The sequence below is a fragment of the Megascapheus bottae genome, chromosome 30, assembly GCF_031878675.1.
Source record: "Megascapheus bottae isolate mThoBot1 chromosome 30, mThoBot2.hap1, whole genome shotgun sequence".
In the NCBI taxonomy this organism is placed as follows: Eukaryota; Metazoa; Chordata; class Mammalia; order Rodentia; family Geomyidae; genus Megascapheus; species Megascapheus bottae.
Window position 1 is genome coordinate 9,051,417 of NC_143538.1, and position 17,980 is coordinate 9,069,396.

At 40.5% G+C, this 17,980-nt stretch overlaps 1 long non-coding RNA gene across 1 annotated transcript in view; it reads left to right on the forward strand.

Annotated features, from left to right (window-relative positions):
• LOC150044400 (uncharacterized) overlaps window positions 1-17,980 on the forward strand; it is an 88,009-nt gene that overhangs the window by 9,822 nt on the left and 60,207 nt on the right. The window contains exons 2-3 of the long non-coding RNA XR_016533153.1: window positions 3,365-3,417; window positions 14,154-14,219. This is a non-coding gene — a long non-coding RNA (uncharacterized LOC150044400). The remainder of the gene's footprint in view (window positions 1-3,364; window positions 3,418-14,153; window positions 14,220-17,980) is intronic.

Sequence of the window (17,980 nt, forward strand, 5' to 3'; positions counted from 1 at the left end):
TCAGGTCAGAAAGGGCCTTTTCTGGGAGCTAGAGGGAAGTTGGTGGGGAGGCTGCCTTTTGCTTTCCCCCTCTGGGCAGCTGCTGGGGTTGGGGGTGGGGGGTTGAGTGGGGATAGGGGTTGCTGCTCAGAAATGACATGCCTCTGCTCACACCACACCTCGTTTGGTGTCTTTGTTTTTCCATTTCTTTTCCAAGTCCTGGCGAGTGAATGGCACCTCCACAGTTATAAACTTCAAGCAGGAGTTGTGAGTGATGCTTTCCAGGATTGAAACTGCCTTGCTTTTTTTTTTAAAAAAAATTACCCCCATCTTTTTTTCACCCCCACTCCCATCCAAGGCTAACTGTCATCTTTGAAACAGCCTAGGAGAACTTAGTTAAGCACTGACCCTGCAAGGAAGACTCCACGCTAGTCAGAGAAGAAGGGAGCTCTGAGAGTAATACAACTGCACGGGAAATAAAGAGAAGGCATGCATTCACTACCAAGCATTGAGTCCTGTACTCCACAGGCATTTTTTTGAAGTACTGGCTTCTTAATAGGACAAGCATGGTACTAGGTGCCAGGACAGAATGCGTAATAAGATGGGACTCTGCCCCCGGAGGATGAAGAGAAAGAGTTGGCCAGGTGGTTCCTTTGACGGCAGTGAAGGCAGTGACACACACACTTGAAGATCAAATTTGAGGCTCAGACCTACACTTATTTCTCTCAGAGGAAGGAACTAGCTAAGGCAAGAGAATGCAGCAGAAGACTTCAGCAGATGGATGGGGCGAGAGTTTAGGCTGTGGTGATAGCACCTATAAAATCCTAAGGCCTAGAAGAAAGGAGAAGAGAGAGCAAAGAGAAAGGAAGAGAAGGGCGAGGAGAAAGGAGAGAAGAGAGAGAAAAGAGTGGGGCAGGGGAGAAAGGGAGAGGGAAGAGGGGAGAGAGGAGAAAGGAGAGAAGGGAAAGAGAGGAGGGAGGGGGATAGAAAAGGGGAGGAGGGGGAGGGGAGAGGAGATCTTGAATGCTCAGACATTTTCCAGATTTCTTTGCAAGTCTGGAAACACTTTTTTTTCCCCCTTCCTCCTGATGAGAGTGAGCAAACAACTTTGACATACAGTAGAGGACCTACCTTTCTTTGACTTGCAAAAAAGGAAAAGTAACCCTCGGAGAGTTTTCCATCTGAATTTGCTATTTATTGAAACAGAAAGGCCTTTGGTTATTGCAGGCTAAACAGCCTTGCAGTGAGGCTCTTGGACTGTGGTCTAATCAAGCTGATGGAGCAGAGAAATTGAACCCATCCTGTGATCCCGTTTTACTAATGTAGAATCCAATAAAAGAGAAGGATGGGGGGGTTACAATGAGGGGGTACCGGAGCTCTGGAAAATGGTCATGTTTGGGCTTGGGACTCAGGTCTGTGCACCCCGGGAGTTCAGTCTTCAGAATTCCAACTCTCAGGAAGTCTCAGAGGTCCTGTGTTTCATGGAGGGGTCAGCTCAACACTCTTCAAGACCACAAGCAGAGTATGCTGGGCCCAGACTAAACTCTTTTAATTTTGGTTGCATGTATGAAATAGCTTTAATGGTATTCAACAGGGACAGCCACTGGATCGTTATGGTGGAGACGATGGCTCTACATCTCCCTGGGGGAACAGCTTGGCATGTTGAAGCCATTGCCATCTCTGGCCTGCCAGGTGTTCCTACGAACCTAGGTCTCTCTAATTAAAACTGCACGGAGTCCTTTATTATCCCCTTAGAAACAAGGCCCCGTTCTTTCTTATTTTCAGTACATTTTATTCCACACCAAAGATTCTTTTCATCCATAGAGCAGAAGAATAAGAAACAAGGAACAAAACCTCATGGAAGGCCTTGAGACTTGTCACACCTGGCCAAGGGAGACACCACCATATGATGAAGACCTGGTTAACTGCCTGCCAAGAATGGCCCTCTTCTTTTCAGGAAGGGAATTATTATTTTTTGGACTAGATCTATCTAGAACAAACCGGCCCCTTCATTAGGAATTAAAGAGATGCATGTGGGAAACCATTCCTTATTCCCCAGCATCTGTATTCCTGACATAGCTTAGAGATACTGCCTAGAACTTAGGAGGGTTAAAAAAAAAGAAATTAGGGCACTTTCTTCTATCTATAGCATATGCTCAAAATAGACCTTCACCCTGTTAGACTTAGTATGTGGCAATATTTTTATGTTCACAGAGGAGGGAAAATAGCACATTTCTGGAAGTCTGATTTTTTTTTTTGGTTTGCCTTCCTGTTGAGAAGCTGTTGTGAAGTTTATAAATACTCCTCCTGTGAATTTTTTTGTGAATAGCAATTGTTTGGAGGGGGGAAAAAAAGCAAAGGAAATATTCAAAGCAGAGGCAGCTTGGCTTCCTTGAAACGGGTGATTTGACGAAAGAATGTATTTGAGAAGCTGTAGAAAGAAACTGACCCATTTCCTTTCTGTTACTCTCTCACATGAAGGTCAACCATCCAACACATAGTAAGTTTTATAGATGAGTTACAGACTTGGAGAAAGACAGTCAAGGAGCCACACTGCGGGAAAGCAATTTAAAATAAAGGAAAACTATGGCAATTGATTTTCATTTCGGCTATATGTCTTTCAGCAGTAACAACAACAAAGGCAAACAAAGTAATGATACTTTTTTTTGGTTCTTTCTATCCCTGGTAGAGTAGATCCTAAAAACAACATGGGATGGTTACATGAAATCACAGTGGAGCAGCCCAGTTGGCTCACAACTGTAATCCTAGCGACTAAGGAGGCTGAGATCTGAGGATCATGGTTTGAAGCCAGCTGGGCAGGGAGTCTGTGAAACTCCCTATCTCCAATTACATCACAGAAAAATCTAGAAGTGGCTCAAATGGTAGAGTGCTAGTCTTGAGCAAAATATGTTCAGGGACAGCACCCAGGATGAGAGTTCAAGGACCAGGAGAAAAGAACAAAACAATCCCTCAGTCCCTTCTCTGGATCATCTTTTCTTTCAACAGTGAGCATTTAACTGAGCCTGTGTGTGATCCCAGAAGAGAATCCGAGTGCTAGCCTATCCCACTTGTCAGCTTTATTAGAAGGACGTCCCAGGCTGTGTCTCGACTTCAGAGGAAAGGCATATACTCCTGGGGGATCGCCTTAAGCACCCTTTTGTGGCTGATGCTACAGAAACAGAACCGTGGGTTCCCAGATTCGGTCTCAGCTCTGTGATATTGACTCAGATGCCGTGTTTTCCAAGACTGTCTTGTTATCTCTATTCAGATTAGATGCAGTCCATTAGTTCTTTCTCTCTTCTTCCCTCTGACATTTTCATTAAGCAAAACCACCTTCCTTAGGGAATAATTATTGTATGAAGTTGTTGTTTCTGATGGGTTACAGGATCAAGGTAATGAAGATGGCCTGAGGAAGAGACCTGACTTCTTGATGTCTTTGTGAGTACTTCTGTGAGGCTGATACGTTAGCCTTCTTTTTACCACAAAATACGGGACACAAATTACTTAAAGGAGGACATATTTATTTGGAATGAGGAAGTTTCAATGCCTTACAGTGAGGAGGGTTCAAGAGAAGCTCAGATTATGATAAGAAAAGGAGGGAGAGAGAGAGAGAGAGAGAGAGAGAGAGAGAGAGAGAGAGAGAGAGAGAGAGAGAGAGAGAGAGAGAGAGAGAGGGAGAGAGAGAGAGGGAGAGAGAGAGGAGAAAAAAAGAGAATAGGAAGAAGGAGGAGGAGGAAGGAGAAGAGCCAAGGAGAAGAATAGGAAGAAGAAAGAACAGGATGAAGAAGAGAGAGGAGAAGAAGAAGGAGGAAATAAAGAAGAGAGAAGAAGAGGAAGAAGGAAAAAGAAGAAAGAAGAGGAAGGAGGTAAAGAAAAAAGAGAAGAGGAAGAAGATGAAGAAGGGAGAAGAGAAAGAGGAAGAGGAGGAGGAGGAGGACAGGAAAGGGGAGAGTATTGAATAGTCTTGTAACCCATTTTATTATTATTATTATTATTATTATTATTATTATTATTATTATTGATTATTGGCATTCAATTCCAAGACATCATTTTGTAAGGTGAGATGGATTTCCTCAGGTCTGTGGCTAAGAAGCTCACCTGGTTGTGTCCTGTGACACATTTCAAACTGCACTTTGCTCTCCTTCCCTCCTCCCTGCCCCTCCCCAAGGTCTTGGGGAAGCTTCCGATTCAGGACACGTTTGGTCAAGTCTGACATACGACGGTGATGTCAAACACTGAGACATTGAAGTCACTGGGGCCTGTTTGAAATCCATTAACTTGTTCCTAATATATGAGAGCCTGTGGGATGTCTCTGACTTCTGGAGCTTAGCTAGCTCCTGCCCACATATTGAGAAGCATAATATGTAATTCAAACTGAATTGAGCCAAGATTTCTATATACAACTGTCTTCCAGGAATATGTATGGTTATATATATCCTTTTAAGTTGGTAATATATGATACAAATTTTACTCTTAATCAAAAGCCACCATCAATGTGGAGTTCCAGGAAGACACTAACAGTGGGTTGAGTGAAGATTCTTTTCCACTAGCCACATGTATTTATTTCTCCGTCTTGTCTCTGCTTTGTTATCAACATGTATTTACCAAGACACAGAAGCTTGTTCATGGGTCATGTTTTAATTATTCATAATCTAGGGAGGAAGAGAAACTGTAAAGAGAAGGGAACTTAAAAAATAATTTGGCCAAACGGAATGAGCGTGGGCTCCATGGCCCTATTTTTCCACCCAGCAACTTAAGGAATGTTTTTCCTTAAATTACCCCATGGCTTTTGTTTCGATATCCTAGAGGTCCTTTCATTTAGCGTCATACTGTATAGCCATATAATGAGTGATTGTTGTCCTTAACTACTATATTATCTGTCATCTCTTTTGCTATCCCTTGATTATCTCATATTGTTACAGTATCTTACTTTGTTATCTGATATATTGGATATATTTGTATTTGGTTATTTGAAATTGGATAGGGAAGGGGGAGAAACAAGATGAAGGGTGAGGGTGGGGGGTAGGGAAATGGGGACCAAGACATGAGAAAGGGTATCCATGTATGTGAATTAATGTACCTTCTATCTGGCAAATATAATGTAACCCTTCTATTAATTACAATAAAAATACATGAAAAAAATTACCCCATGGCTCTGGCTTGGTCCCACATAGAAATTATATTGGCTTCATTAGGCTTTTTCATGCTTTTTAGAATTTAGAATTTTTTTCGTGCTTTTTAGAATTTTCTAGAATTTAGATTGTTTTTAGTCAAACATTAGAATTTATATTAGTGTTGCGGCAATTGTGTCTTAGATTACATTCTTATCATGGGTTCAAGTTAATGTGTGTGTGTGTGTGTGTGTGTGTGTGTGTGTGTGTGTGTGTGTGTGTGTCTGTGGTAGGGCTTGAAATCAGAGCTCTAATACTTGCTCTGCTTGTTCATTCAGGGCTGGTGTTTTACCACGTGAACCATGCCTTCAGCTTAGATTTTGGCTTGTTCTTCGGAAGAGGGATTCTCCATGAGTTTTCTAGTCTGGTTGACTTTGAACTGTGGTCCTTTGGTTCTCAGCCCCCTGAGTATCTAGGATTAGAGGTATATGAGCCAGGAGCTCACATTAATTAAAAATAACTGTCATCATCTTTTTTTTAATTAATGACAATAATAAGCATAGAAGCCTTTGTTGACATTTTCATGATAGGTTAGACATTATGTTAAGCAATTAAGTGGCATCCTTTACTCCCGCCTGTAAAATGTCTCATTACATTGGAGAACTTCTGTAGGAATTCAGAAACGTGGTTTGGAGGGCAGTAGCTGGTGGTGTTTATCTACTTATGAATAAATAATAATATGGATAAATGATGAGCGCATCGCGACTACAAAACTAAAGAAGAAAGAAGGCTGAAGATACAAAATGTTTGGGCAAGTCTGGAACTGCAAGCCACCACCAAAATTGCAGTTATGAGAAGATATACGTATATATATGTATATATGTATATACATAAGTACAAAGAACAACCAGTTGGCATGTGGGAAACTGGAAATCATCATAAATATGAAGTAAGGGAGAAACTGAAGGAAAGGATGTGTGTGTGTGTGTGTGTGTGTGTGTGTGTTACTGAGAGAGGGAGGCCTTGAACTTCAGTTGGCTGTGCTCAAAATCCTCAGTTTGAAAGAAGGAAGTGACTTACTCTTTATTTCACAGACAACAATGGCAGGCCCCAAGAATCTGGAGGCATAGAGTTCAGCTCAGATTTAGAAAGTCTTTTTTTCTTCTTCTTCTAAACATTTAGAACAACCCGATAAGCACTGATTGATTTCTGTCAGTGTATCATCCCAAGTGTTTTGGTGCTGAAATTCAGTCTGACTGTAAATTGTATCTTTACATCATAATATTCCAACAATGGGCAGTAGATGGCGCTGGGACACCGTGGATGTTGCCAATTGCGGCTAGAAAAATCCCCCCCCCCCCCACCACACACACCTCCCCAGTTTAGTGCAGGGGTAGAGCGGGGAGGGGGGGCATAGATGAGTTTTTTCTAATAATTATTTGAAGGTGTGTCCTAATCTATGGTTCAGAGTGATATCACTGATTTGAAAAGCAGGAAATAATATTTCCTAATTAAATGGACAAGAACGATTAGCAAATACATTTATTTCATCCTACCAACGTTCCTTGGCTTGCATTTAAAAATGGTGTGTGTGTGTGTGTGTGTGTGTGTGTGTGTGTGTGTGTGTGTGTGTGTGTTTAAGGCCTTGCTTTTAAGCAGTTGCCAAATTGAATATATCCTAATTTGTGCAAAACTTTAAAATAAAATACGTTGCTGAATTGAATAGAATATATCTTTTATGAAGCAATTGCCCAGAAAGCATTTTTGTTTGGACAAATGTTTTCATACTTAGATATTTATGAATTTTAAGAGAAAAACATGTCTTCTTTCTAACTGCACTGAAATGGTTGCCCCAGTTTTCCTTTAAACACTGTTGTGTTGGAGAGATTTTCCCCAAACTACAGATTTACTTTTCCTCTAGCTTCTTCCCTTTTGGCATTTTGCAATGCACAGTCAACCCTGGTAGTTTGTAATGGAAAAATGTCTAGATGTCCAAAACACTTGGAAAACAAAGCTTGCTGATTTTTAATTTAGAAATGATAAGACAATGTAGATTGCCCACCCCCCTCCCCAAATAAAATCACAAGACATTAGTGCTCATGCCTAAAGCTTCAAAGACATCTAACAGGGAACTAGCTTTCTCCCCACTGAAGGGGGGCAGGCAGGGTGCCAGGTGTTGTGCCAGGTACTGGCTTTACCTATTCCATCCTGCTTCTTGAAGCATTAAACTGTACCTTGAGCTTACAGAGAGAATCATGTGTTTTAATTTGTGTACATTTTGAGACTCTCCAAACTCTGAATGCTCATTCCAAAAGTACAGGAGAGCCTGGATAGACATGTGGTAAGATGATTCTTGTAGGAAAAAAAAAGAAACCTAAACAACAACCACAACCACAACAACAAACAAGCAGAAGATGAGGGTCTATGATGCCTATCCTGCATTCCCTTTCCTTTCAGTCTGTCTGTCTGTCTGTCTGTCTGTCTGTCTGTCTGCCTGTCTGTCTCCGTGTAGATTTTTTTCATACGTATAACTTGTTGGAGAGTTGTACTTTCCTGCAAGGGAAATGGAAGATGGGGGTGCCCCTACAGGGACCGAGTCTTTCCCAGTCTGCATCTCACCATTGATGCTTGGGGCATATTGGCTGCCCTAATGGAAATCTCGCAAGGATTTATGAAATAAATATCCCAAAAGTCTTGTGATAACTCTCTTCAAGAAAGGTTCGGAGGCAAAAATGAAAGTTCCATGCCACTGAGCATTGGTTCTTTGACCATATGGTTAATTATGATCATAATTAACAATCAACTTCTATTGGCCCTCATAAAAGTTTTTAAAGTCACCTTTCCTTAAAGCCAGAAGAGACTCGATGTTTATGTTAGTAAAGGACATGGATTTTTTTTTCTAAAACATACACATTTCTCGAGCGTGTACTGAAACAACATATCAGTGATGCTACACATTTACTTGGATGTTTCTATGTGTGATTAAAAAACAAGGAAAAATCTTCAGCTCTTTCCTATTGGCATTTTTTTTTTAATATATAAATTCCCTCCAATTAAATTATAGCCTTCTTTCCTTCCTTCCTTCTTTCTTTCCTTCCTCCCTTCCTTCTCTTTCTCTTTCTTTCTTTCTTTCTTTTATTTGAAATTTAATATTACTTAATGAAAGATGTTGTATTAACACATAGATCAAAAGTACAAATCCCCCCCTTTTTATTGTGATTAATAGAAGGGTTACATTATATTCACCAGATAGAAGGTGCATAACTTCACAAACATTGACACCCTTTCTCATGACATGGTCCCCATTTCCCTCCCACCCTCCCCCCACTCATCTTGATTTCTCCCCTTCCCTATTCAATTTCAAATAACCAATTAAGCACATATAAAATATATCAGATAACAAGGTGAAATATTGTAACAATATGAGATAACCAAGGGATGGCAAAAGAGATGAGCGATAACATAGTACATTAAGGACAACAATCACTCATTATATGGCTCAAAAACACAAATTTTAAACATTTTCAGAGCTTGCTTTAACCAGAGTCTGACAAAGTCCTCAGCACGGCTGCATCCAAATGTGTAGGCCTTGGTGTTCAAAGTCTTCAAGGTAAGTTGTAGAATTTTTGCTCTGTTTTATTTTGTTGTGTTTGGACACAGGTGTATGGAAAAGAATTTGTCTATGAGGATAGCGTTAATGGTCACAAAATAAAATTTGAAGAGAATGTGAGGATCGACGAATTTCACACCACGCAACTTGATGGGTGTGAGCCCAGTGGAAGATCACATTATTTATTTATTTGTCTGTGTTTTTCCATAGAAAGGAGAGTTAATTACTGAAGCATGGAGAGCATTTTATATTCATGCTCTGCAACTGTGGCTCTAGGAAAAAAAAAAACACTACACAACAAAACAAAACCCCGAGTCTAATGAGACCATTTCCTCTCAACTCTGAACTTGCTGACTTATTATATGATTTAAAAAATAGGAGAGCATCTGAGTTCCTTTAAATAATCATTTCTTGTGGCTGATGCTTCTGCTGTAGGAACAGCAAGATTTTCTTCTTGCCTTTTCTTCTTCTTCTTCTTCTTCTTCTTCTTCTTCTTCTTCTTCTTCTTCTTCATCTTCTTCTTCTTCTTTTTTTTTGAAAAACAAAACAGAACAAAGACAATAGCTTGGATGGAATATAGGTAGAAAAAAAATAAAAAGTAGACACGATGGTCCTAGCAGATCAGTACGGTCTGTACATTTGCTTAACCATTTGCTAAAATGCATATTTTGAATTGTGACAATCATGAACTTGCATTGTATATTTTTTATCGGTACACAAAATAGAGCTTTCAGAAGGGTGATCAGTTACCCCTCAAAATGATAGCCATTTGTGAGGGGCACTGAGGGTTCAGGGGCTCTTGGTGACCAGTTTCTGACCTAGTCCATTTCACTATTTATGACCTTGGGACATTACAAAACAAGCCATCTGCAGTTTCCCTGATACGGATATCTGAAACGAACCACTTTCATTCTGTACGGTCGGTTATTCTGTGTGGCCGTCCCCAGCAAGATTGAATATGGAGAGTTCCTCTAAAACTCACAGTGCCCTGAGTTTGTGGTCATGAAATACAGAGATTCTGAAATTTGGAAATGACAAGGGATACCTCTGTAGCTAATTGGTCATTTCATTCGATGGCGCTTCTAGCTTCTCTCTAACTCACTTGCATTTTAACTTGAAAAAGGAAACAAAAACAAAGCCAAGGGGGTGTAAAACTTTCCATGAGCCCTTCAGGCAAACATCTCCTGGAACGGTTTTTCTTTAGATATTTCTATACCAACACATTAAAAAAAAGGAAGAAAGAAAGAAAATCACCTGTGACCTTCAGATTGCCTGTGAACTGTCCCTTGTTCTTTTACAATATCTGAATGACGTGTGTGTGTGTGTGTGTGTGTGTGTGTGTGTGTGTGTGTGTCCAACGCTGAAGTGCACATCTCAGTTTGTCACGAAGAGCAGTGAAGTCTCTGTTTCTGTGTGTGTTACCTGATCTCAGGCCATTAGAACTGCCTGGCTTTGATTTCTTTGACTGAAAAAGACCGAAGCTGAGAATCATAGGAAAACATTCTTCATGCTAAAGCATCATAGGCAATCACTCCTCATGTTAAGGGAGGGGGGGGGAGAAAAAAATCAAAACAATGTTTGTTTTTGTAAATTTCCTAAACTCTGGCTTTCACAGATCTTAAATGGGCCCCTTCCGTCACCCTGAATCTCTGAATGTCTCATCTGCTCCCAGTCTGGCTGGGTGTACAGGGTCTTTGTTGGATAGATTACTCTCTGATTCTGTCATGCCAGGAGATGCTAGTTCAAAGGAGATGCCCCTTCCTCTTTCTTTTCCTCTTCTCTCCCTCCACCTTCCCATTGCAGTTTGAGCTAGGAGGTGAAGGTAGAGATGGGGGGGCATTTTGTCTAAAACACTCACATGGTTCTCTCATCTCTTTAACATAACAATCAACCCTAAACTTGCATTAAAAGTTGCTGTCCATTGAATAGGCAAGGAACAAATATCATCACCTTTCATCCCAAATTAGGTAAAATAACCCTACAACTTTGTGTGGGTGCAATGAATTTATAGATTATTAATTACCATCTAGCTCATTTAAAATATCTCTTATTAATTTTCTTCCATTTTAAAAATAATTTTCAGCAGTAATTACAGCCCACCTACGTGCACAATCTTCCTGTAATATTCTTAATTATATTAACTATCTACCCCCCTCCTCCCACACACACTCCGTTTAAATAGTACTTTAATAGTTATCCTATATTCAGAAATTCGGAATGGCTTTGATTCATTCAAACCGCATGTTGATTCGGGAGAAGAGAAGCCCGAGACGCAGACCTTCTATCCACATTTGCAGACAATGATTTCGTCTAGGTGATGATATCTTCTGTTGAGAAAAGGGCCGGGTGGGATATTGACAGTTTCGTATCAATACCCCGGGATGCCTGGTTGTTTGAGCCTACACTGATTGACTGATCCTTAATAGACACATAATTGTTGGCAAATACCTTCCAATTGGCTGTGGCAGTGCCCAGATAGACAAAGGCGATTTCAGATGACAGAGTCCGCAGTCCAGGCCCTGGGCACAGGCTGAGCCTTACAGAGGAGAAGGCTCTGGGCGCAAGGTCAAGGTTTTTCCATGGCCAACCCAGCTAACAGCGAGAAATTACAGAGACTCATTGTTTCAGTGCTTCATGAATTTCCTAGGGAGAGGATGAGCCTAAACTCTGCTTTCAGCAGCGTGCTACCAAAGCCACGGACATAAGAAATCAAATCATATATTATAATTATAGAATAAACAATGATATTATACATTTATTTTATAGCATTAGACAATAAATCAGTCTTCATCTTAGATATACGATTATATCATATACTGATAAATATAATTACATGAAGAACATATTTTATATAGTTGCATAACAAATATCTATCAGTCTTACATCTAAGACTATATCATACAAATATATATTAATCTTAGATATAAGATTATATTATATAATTATATAACAAACGTGTGATTATTAATTGTATAATAAATATATTAATCTTATGTATGACTACATATAAGATTGCTCATAATGTTATATATAATTGCACATAATTGTAATAGATATTTTATCTTCTATATAAAATCTTGTATATAATTATAGTAATTATATATAATAAATAAAATTATATATAATGCACATAATGATGTATGATTCACAATATCTTGAAGACTATGTATTACATATTATATGTAATCATTTATATACAGCTACTGAGAGAAAAGGCTGAATGAAATTTGTTATCCACAATAGTCTTAGCTTCTTTATGACATTCTAAAACCTATGAATCTGATGCTCATAGGAATATAGGACTATAATAGGCTATTTAGATCATTTCAGAAGGCTTTGGGCAGTGATAAGAATCCCGGAAACTTAAAGGAAGACACCTTGGAGTGTGAACAGTCGCCCCCATTCACATCTAAAACCTCAGAGGAGTTGGGGGCTTTCCCTAGCACATGAGACAGAACAGGCAAGAGACATGGGAACCTGGATTTCAGCCTTGGCTCCTGTCTCCGAGCAAGGCGGTCTACACAGATCAATGTGTGGCTGAGAAATCAGTCTTGAAGCTTCTCTTCCCAGGCTGCTTTGCTGGGTCAGTTCAGTTTCAGTAAATCTCCCTCCTCCCGCGAGCTTTCCTTTCAGCCAGGGGAGGCCAAGATTGTTCTCAGCTCCTGACAGGAGCCAGCTGACAATAGAACCAAGAGGATATTATTTAGATCTGCAAACGGGTGTAAGCGAATAGAACGACACACAGCACACACCAAGTTAATATGCATGCCTCTGCCTCTTCTTCACCCGAAACCAGCAGACAGGACAGGGGATGGGGCCAGCTGTGAGAGGATGGCTGAGACTGGGGCCCTGGGCTGTCAAGATGACAGGACAAGGTGCAGACTCCTGACAAGGTGCATGAAAGCCAAGCAGCTCCTGCCCCCAAGACCCTTCAATCCTGCCTTTGATTCCCATTGATCAAATATGCAGATTGAATCCTCTATCACACAGCAAAGCAAAACCTGAGCTTTCCATGTCAACTCCTTGCCTCCCCACCAAGACCCTTTATGCATAAAGGAGAGTAAGACTCTATCGTGCCTTTCAGACACATGCTCAGAGTGGGGGTGGCAACATCTCCCCAGCTTTGTGGCAAAAGCATGAGGGCAGACAAGGAATGAAATCTGTCTACCTGTTAGCTGTGGTCAACTTCAAGCTCACAGTTAGGATGAAGAGGGAAAAAGGAGGACAAGAGACTATTTTTGCAGTCATCTCTTTTGCAATCTGTAAGCATTCCTAAACAGGCAGGCTTCTGCCAACAGCTGTGTGTGTGTGTGTGTGTGTGTGTGTGTGTGTGTGTGTGTGTGTCCATTAATTCAGAATTACTCCAATTACAAGCTTTTGATACTCTGAAACCCTCTTTCTAACCCAAAAGAGATGGAGAGCCCTCGGCTGGGCCAATCAGATCATTTTCCTTGCTGCCTGCAGCAGATGTAAGCAATTTACTTTTTTATTTCTGCATATTCAGTGTGAGCGGAGCTGTTAGAGACCTTTTGCCCTGGAGCCTGCAGGATTCTAACCCTATCAAATTAAAGCATTTTGTTCACTTTTTCCCATACGCTTTGCTGGTGCTGAGCAGATATCTAACTGCATAGCAATGGCCAATGTTCATGTCCACTCATACTCTCAGACTAATCAGAGATTATTAGGGAAAATATACAGTGCTTTAATTTGATGAGATTGCTTATAGGTAGTGCAGTGAAAGGTCACACTTCTGCGTGTATCTCCCTCTGCCTCTGTAATGTATTCTTCTTGCTCCACAATCCTGAGCTGAAGACAATAGGCCGGGACGCCACATTTATTTATTTATTTATATATTTATTATTTACTTGACAATGCAGCAATGGATTCAATCGGGATAAAGATGAATTATTTAAAGATTGCATAAAAAAACATCCTGGACCAAGGTTTTGGGTAATCTTCCTCTTTGTGTGTTCATGGCTGCTATGGCCTTAAGAAAATCTGTTCAAAGGATTGTGTGCCTTTAACGAAACACATTGAGATGGAAGACAGGCTAGCCACCAGCCAGATGGCGAGAGCTATTTCCTAACTCCTGTTGCTGGCTGGGCAGGGAGGTGGGGAAGAGGGAGGGGTGGGCTTGGCTGATCGGGCTTCCAGGGGGGAAGAAAAAAAAATGCCTCTGAAGAAATGATTTACTCTTGTGACCCTAGAAACGTCTCCACCTGCTGGGAGCTAATTGAAGCAGCCTGTCTGCACCAATGGGCGAGCAGGAATCACTGGGGAATGTCATGCCTTGTTTATTTGTATCTTGTGCATTATCCTTAGAGAAGAAGCCAGGATAATGAGAGGTGGCTTGGTCCTTCCCAGGCAGGGTAGAGAGAATTACCTGGGCTCTCTCTGCTCATTTCAAGGTTGATCTTTTCTTTTTTAATATTCAGTTTTCTTTCTTTCCCAAGGAAGCACTTCCTGATATCAAGAGCATGCAAAACTTTGGAGATGTGCAAGAGACGCATGAAAGTTCAGTAAGTGCAGAAACTAAGAGTTCAGCTATTTGTAGTATTAAAGCATCTCTGGCCCAGAGCCAACTACATGTCTATCTGTCTGTCTGTATCATCTCTACCTACACCCATATATCTACATCTATAGATCTACATGTCTGTCAACTCTCTGTACACATGGATCCTTTCTGACGAAGACAGAACAAGAGCAACTTTGCATCCTCTGTCCAACTTCATGGTTTCTGGATACCTGTCTAGCTTCTAGAGCCTTTATGAGCTCATTTACCCAGACCTATGGTTCTGTGGGTAAAGCTTCAAGCTTTGACCTGTTGCTGCACTGCACAGGTCAAAGCTGAGCCTGGGGGAATCATAGCTGGTGACAATTTGTGTCCATTCATAGAACTTGGGAGTGGAGGGAGGGGGAGGGAGATGTCACTGTGTGTGAGGAGGGGCGCTTCTCCATGTTGGTATGAAGTGGGCTCAGGAGGGACTGAGTCCTAGACCAGAGCCTTCCTGTCAAGCTCCAGCAGGAGGCAGGGCTGCAGGACAAGGGATTTCATCTTCTTTTTGATGTTAGGCACCTGGCTCTGAATTTCCTTTGGGGCATCCAGAGAAGATCACAGTTCAAAGCCAGCCCAAGGATGAAAAGTCCGTGAGACTATCTCCTATCAACCAGCCAAACATTGGGCTGGCCATGTGGTTCTAGTAGAAGAGCTCCAGCCACAGGCAAGCAAGCCTTGAGGGTAGAAGGCCCTGAGGTCAAGCCCTGCTACCAGTAGGAACAAGACCGTCTTTTGAATTGGAAACCTGATAGTTATTGGTAGAAGGTGTTAGGGACGGACCAGATTTGGCCAAGTTGTAGAGCTGATTATGGGAATTAAGTGAGAATAAATATGTGGACATGATTTTAGTCACAGCAGAGGACTATGAAGAATCTAAATATCCCGTGCAATATTTAGATGGCATTGCTGCTCAGACATTGGGTGTCACAGCCAGGCCATTCCACTGCTTGTGCATTTTTCCCCCTCATCATGAGTTTTACATGACTGAGCCCCTGTATACATGTGTGTCACATGATCACAACTAGCCTGGACATCACGAGAAGGTGCCTGAAGTCTAGATGAACAACAGCAATGATTATAATCATTGCCACCTAGCAAGGTTCTTTCAAGGGATTTTTAACAGAAACATTTGAGTTATTCTCCAGTGTGTCATAATCCTTGTCTCCTAGATGGCTTTAATTCCCTTGGCCCAGTAAGGAGACCGAAATTCCTGAGCAAAAGAAAAAAAGGCATTTGGTGTTTCAGTGTTAGGAAAGTGTGGTCATTGAATACAATGGGACAGGATTTGCTAATCAATGTAGCAAATTGTTTCCTTTCATGCTTCAGAGCCACAGGCAGTTTGGTGTGCAGATTTCCTGTGCATGTAATTCTGAGAAAGGCCACTAGGCGGGAGTGGTGGTTCCAAGAGGAGTTAAGTGTCATCTACCAGGAAAGCTTCTGCCAGGATAAAGATTATTTATTAAAGGGACAGAAATGGATGTGATGCCTGTAAATCAGAGGTTACTGCATGGGTGCTTGGAACTAAGGAGGAATACAGTGTTGAGCGAGAGGGAAGGAAACAAAGTCATATCACAACTATTCACCTGTGTAGAACTCTCAGCCACTGGTGCTCACTCTGTTAGTTTTTTCAGTTTTTTTTTTTAATTTAAAAAAAAGGTATTATTAACTAGTCAAAGAAGTTACAGTCCTACAAGTCAGGTTTTGAGTACAATGTACCATTTTTGTTTCACAATTAAAAAAATTATCTTTAAGTGTTTATACAAAGAGTTGCCATTCAAAAAGCAGTTAACAAATACAATGTATTCCTTACATGTCCCCCTTTCAACATTAACACCCTTCCCTGCCCTCCCCATCCCTCACTCACTCTTCTTCATTTTGTAGGATATAGATTGAATTCCTGACTGCATTCTCTCCCTCTTCTCCCCTTCATCCATCTACCTCTCCTTCCTTTCCTCTCCCCCATTCTTTTCAAGGACCAGATTCATGATGTTCATTTTGTTGATCTTTGACTTTGCCTTTCTAAGGAATTGCACTATTTGCGTTCACTCTTATTGAATCTACCTCATTCCAGTTATTACATTTGTATATATAAACATCCATATCCTTCAATATAGTTACTTACATTGGTAGGTATTCTGGTTCCATCAAGGAGAATATAAAAAGAGACTCAGGAAGACCTTTTTTTCCCCCCTATAATTTAAAAATGTTTCATTTTAAAGGCATTTGTTGAGAAATGAAAAGAAATCATATTTTAGGACATAAAAATAGCACCTCAAATTCCAAAAAGTACAAATAGCTGAAAAACTTGTAAGTGAACCTACTTAGAAATTTTACAGTATATATAAGAAGGCAACTCTAAATGCAACTCTTTTAAAAGCAAAAGTGGATATCACTCACACAAGTTATTAGATGCTTCCAAAACTGTAGTAAAGAGCAAATTCATAGCATTATTAAATAAGATAAAATTGAAAACAATAAAGTCAACATTAAACTCAAGGAAGACTATAAAACTATAAATGTAAGATATAAACTATATATATTAGGATTATATACACTATATAGAATAATCTATATCATATGTTACATATATTACAGTAAGTGAAGATTATCCAATACACAAAAAATGCAATCAATTTTTTTACAGGGTAAGGACATATCATGAGAAGAGATAAATTAAAGCACTTTGCCTTTTTCTTCAGGACACAGCAGTCATTATTTATTTGAGTTGAGAGTCAGGACATGGGTGAGGGGTAAGCATAATTATGGAATGGCCCTTTTCCAGGTATGAGCTGGTTGATCTCACCTCCCGATAGTCAGGTTGATCTCACCTCCCGATAGTCAGATGGAAGACACTGCTGTCTGGGAGTCAGTTTTGGCTCTTGTCACAGGGCGTGACCAGTGGATTAAACTTCCCAACTAATCTACACTGTCAAACTTCTCTCAACCCACAAAATGTGATCTCTTTTAATTTCTCACCTTGCTTGTGGAAACAGCCCAGGAACAGTCAGAGTTGTAGGAAAATATTCCTTATACCTGTTTCAAAACAATGGTATCATAGCAAAATGTCAGAGCTAACTCACACATTGAAAAATAAGCATAAGTCTCCATAGATTATGTGATAACCCAAGAATAGACCGTACAAATTTTCATCTGCAAGAATGGCTACTGATTTCTTAATGATGAGTCAAAATGTACTTAGGTTATTGGACTATGACTAATACTACCTAATTTTGATCTATGCATACTTTTTAAACCTACATCTCTACTAGTAGATATATGGATATGATGACCTATTTTGATATTTTTGTAGAATGGGTTCACAAAAGTGGAATTATTGTTTCACATAATAGGGTCTTTACATTTTTAACATGTCAGTCAAGAATCAGCTGGTTCCTGTCTGCGAAGCCAGCCTGGGCACAAAAGGCTGAGAAATTAACTGGAGTCATAGTTCAAGGGATCAAGCACCTCAAGTGGCTGAGTGGTGTGTGAGTTCCTGAGTGAAAGATTTAGTATGAGCAATAATTATTTTGTCAGTCTTGGGGACTGAACACTTCAGTCAGTCTTGGGGCCTGAGCACTGTCCTTGGGTTTACTCAAGGCTAGAGCCCTACCACTTGAGCCATGGCCCCACTTTCAGCTTTTTCTATATATGTGGTACAGATGAATTGAACTTGGGTCTTTGTGCATGCTGGTCAACCACTCTACCACTAGACCAAACTCCCAG